The sequence below is a fragment of the Symphalangus syndactylus genome, chromosome 1 (genome assembly GCF_028878055.3).
Source record: "Symphalangus syndactylus isolate Jambi chromosome 1, NHGRI_mSymSyn1-v2.1_pri, whole genome shotgun sequence".
Taxonomy (NCBI): domain Eukaryota; kingdom Metazoa; phylum Chordata; class Mammalia; order Primates; family Hylobatidae; genus Symphalangus; species Symphalangus syndactylus.
The window spans coordinates 50,425,861-50,429,800 of record NC_072423.2 but is presented as its reverse complement, the minus strand read 5'-3'; the positions used below and the strand labels follow the sequence as shown (position 1 = coordinate 50,429,800).

Sequence of the window (3,940 nt, the reverse complement as noted above, 5' to 3'; positions counted from 1 at the left end):
GAGCAAAAAAAGGTGCCAGCCTGCTGAGGTACCATCTCTCTCCTTGTAACTAAGCCAAAGGCAGACGGATGAGAGAAGGGACCTGCACTTAGACTGAAAGATTTGTTATGTTGGTAGCAGGTGGTGTTGTCTGGAACTTATGAATTGCATTTTCCTTTTAGCTTTTTCAGAAAGCAAGCTATTTTTTTCTCTTATTACATCTACTAAATTTTGAGTTATTCTCACCTTTATTCATTTTTTTAAATGTGGGCCTGCAAAAGTATATCTAGTACTATAACAATATCTTTTTTCTCTAAATTTTTATTTTTTAATTTTTGTGGGTATATAGTAGGTTTATATATCTATTGGGAGTATAACAACGCCTTAATAGGGAGAAACAACATTTGAGGTGAGGGAAAATATGTATACGATAAACAGCGTGGGGTCACGTGTTAACATTCTAGGCATTTTGTCAGAGGTGGACCTAAAATTTGAATCTGAGCATGCTGGTATCTTCAAAAGGGGGAAACATGGGAGGCCGAGGCGGGTGGATCACGAGGTCAGGAAATCGAGACCATCCTGGCTAACACGGTGAAACCCCATCTCTACTAAAAAATACAAAAAATTAGCCAGGCGTGGTGGCGGACGCCTGTAGTCCCAGCGACTTGGGAGGCTGAGGCAGGAGAATGGCGTGAACCCGGGAGGCAGAGCTTGCAGTGAGCCGAGATCGCGCCACTGCACTCCAGCCTGGGCGACAGAGCCAGAGTCCGTTTCAAAAAAAAAAAAAAGCAGGGTGGGAACATACAATCACCAAATTCACAATTTCCAGAAGATAAAAACGAACATGTTTGTTCTGGGCAAATGGTGCTCAGGCTTGAGAGAAAGTTGTCTTCATAAAGAGAATACTATAAAACTTCCATTCCTGGGGCGGCCTTAGCACCAGCCCGCTGGGACCAGCCAGCCAGCCTCCCCAGGCAGCTCGCTGAGAATGGGTGGGCCAGCCCAGTGGCGCCATGATCTTCCTACCCTGTAACTCGCACAGTAACTAGCTGCTCTACACCGGCTTCAGCCAGGACCACGGATGCCTTGCTTGTGGGATGGAAAACGGATTCTGAGTCTATAACACCAATCCATTAAAAGAAAAAGAGAAACAAAAATTTCTAGGAGGAAGAGTTGGCCATAATGAAATGTTATTTTGCTGCAACTATTTAACTTTAGTTGTTGGTGGAAAAAAGCCGAAATACCTTCCCAACAAAGTGATGATCTGAGATGACTGAAAAAGAAGACTGTTAATGAAATAGAATTTGCTACAGAAGTCAAGGCAGTCAAATTGCAGCAAGATAGAATTGTGGTTGTTTTGGACTCCATGATTAAGGTGTTCACACTCACACAGAACCCCCATCAGTTGTACATCTTTGAAACCTCTTAAAACCCTAAAGGCCTCTGTCCTCTGTCCCAATAGCAACAACTCTCTTCTGGCCTTGCCAGGCACGCACACGGGCCATGTTCAGCTCGTGGACCGGGCCAGCACAGAGAAACCACCTGTGGACATTCCCACTCCCGAGGGCATCCTGAGCTGCATCACACTCAACCTGCAGGGAACAAGAATTGCAACCACACTCGAAAAAGGGACCCTTATAAGAATATTCGATACTTCATCAGGACATTTAATCCAGGAACTATGAAGAGGATCTCAAGCAGCTAATGTTTTCTGCATTAACTTCAATCAAGGTGCGTCCTTCATCTGCATATCCAGTGACCACAGCACAGTGCACATTTTTTGCAGCTGAAGACCCAGGAAGGGATAAACAGTCCAATTTGGTGTCAGCTAGTTTCCTTTCAAAATCCTTTAGTTGCAAAGGGGTTTCTCCAAGTTTCAGGTTCCCTTGGGCTCTCCATGCATTTGTGCCCTTGGAGCAGAGCCAAATGCAGTCACTGCGATTTGTGCAGACGGCAGCTACTACAAATTCCTATTCAACCCCAGAAGGGAATGCATCCCAGACATCTATGCGCAGTTTCTAGAAATGATCTACAACAAGCTGTGATTCCTCAACCATGAGTGCAACAGCACCCCAACACTCATTGTCCCTGAAACTCCTGGGGTTGGTGCCAGTGCCCCATGGGACTCTTGGATCACGGGCTGGAGGGGCTGCCCAGGGACCTTGGTCTGAAACCATACGTGGTTATCTGATTACCTAAGAAGGACTCCCATTTTGGTATTAAAGACAGAGTCCTCATCAAGGTACTACAGGCACTCAGTGGCTCTAAGTAGGTCATGCTGACTGCCTGGCTGTCCCCATTAGTTCTGCTGGGACTGACAGGGTCTGCAAACAAACCTGGGGACTAGTTTGAGAGGATGGACAAATTCAAGTTTGTTTTTGCAACAGACTCCATCATTTTTACTGAGTCTACAGTGGGGAAATGAACCAGTGTGTAAATGTTAGTTCTTGCATTATAAGCAGATCACTTGAGGTCAGGAGTTTGAGACCAGCCTGGCCAACACAGTGAAACTCTGTTTCTACTAAAATACAAAAATTAGCCAGGTGTGGTGGTGGGCACCTGTAATCCCAGCTACTTAGGAGGCTGACGCAGGAGACTCGCTTGAATCCGGGAGGCAGAGGTTACAGTGAGCGGAGATTGTGCCACTGCACTCCAGCCTGGGCGACAGTAAGACTCCGTCTCAAAAAAACAAACATAAATATTGAAATGAAGAAATTAAATAAGTAATTAAAGACATAAGAAAAGAACATGATATTAGGCAAGTTTGAAAAAGTATCAAAGCTAACATGAAATAAAACATTAATGATTGAATTTCAACACTCAGGGACTGGGAGCTTCAGCTGAGACATATCTGAAGAGGGATCTGGAAAACAGATCTAAAGAGGACATCCAGAAGGCATGGAGGAGACAAAGAAAGGGAATGAAGAGAGGGAGACTCAACCAGGACTAACTGTTCAAATCAGTCCCAGAGGGAGAAAATAGAGAAAACAGGGCAAAGATAACATTCGAATTTTTAAGAATTAAGGAAAATCATGAATTCTCAACTTTAGGAAGCACAGTCCTAAGCATGATACATAAAAATAAATCCATGATAGGCACAGTGTAATGCAACCATAGAAACCCAAAAAACAGAGATAGAATCTTAAGTTGCAGCCACAGCAAAGAGATAAATTCCTACAAAGCAACAATAGATCAGAAGACAGAACGTTGACTCTGTCCAAAGTGCTGAGAGAAAAATCACAGTCCTTCTAGGGTCTTCTGCTCAGTGAAGCTAAGCTATCAATCAGACAAAAACAAGAGGGAAAATACATATTTTCTTTTTCTTTCTTTCCTTCCTTTTTCTTTTTTTGAGAGAGTGAGAGGTTCTCACTCTGTCACCCAGGCTGGAGTGCAGTGGTATGATCTCAGCTCACTGCAATCTCTACCTCCAGGGTTCAAATGATTCTTCCACCTCAGCCTCCCAAGTAGCTGGGATTACAGGTGTGTACCAAGACTCCTGTCTAATTTTTATATTTTTTGGTAAATATGGGGTTTCACCATGTTGGCCAGGCCGGTCTTGAACTCCTGACCTCAAGTGGTCTGCCTGCCTCCACCTCCCAAAGTGCTGGGATTTCAGGCATGAGCCACTGAACCTGGCTGAGTCTCAAAAACTCAGATAGTTTACCCAAAGTAAATCTCCTCTGAAAGGACTTCTAAAGTTCGTAATTCAGGGAGAAGAAAGTTGAACTTAGAATCAAGGATTGATAAGGAAAGAGAAATAATGAGTAAAGAAATAGATAAAAGAGTAATTATAAAAATAGAGAATGAAACAATAATAGTAACACTAATGACTAAAAAGTAAAGAAAAAGAATCAGATTATCAAAAAGTAACGTTTTGTCATTGGTCATGCTAAAGAATTATAAAGTTCTTGTATTAGAAGGAGGGTGAGAGTAACACAGCAGCAATAACAATAACTACAGT

General features: G+C 43.1%; 1 pseudogene; it reads left to right on the top strand.

The window, feature by feature from the left end:
• Nucleotides 1-789: 789 nt before the first annotated feature.
• Nucleotides 790-2,073, top strand: LOC129458483 (WD repeat domain phosphoinositide-interacting protein 3-like; annotated as a pseudogene).
• Nucleotides 2,074-3,940: the final 1,867 nt, after the last annotated feature.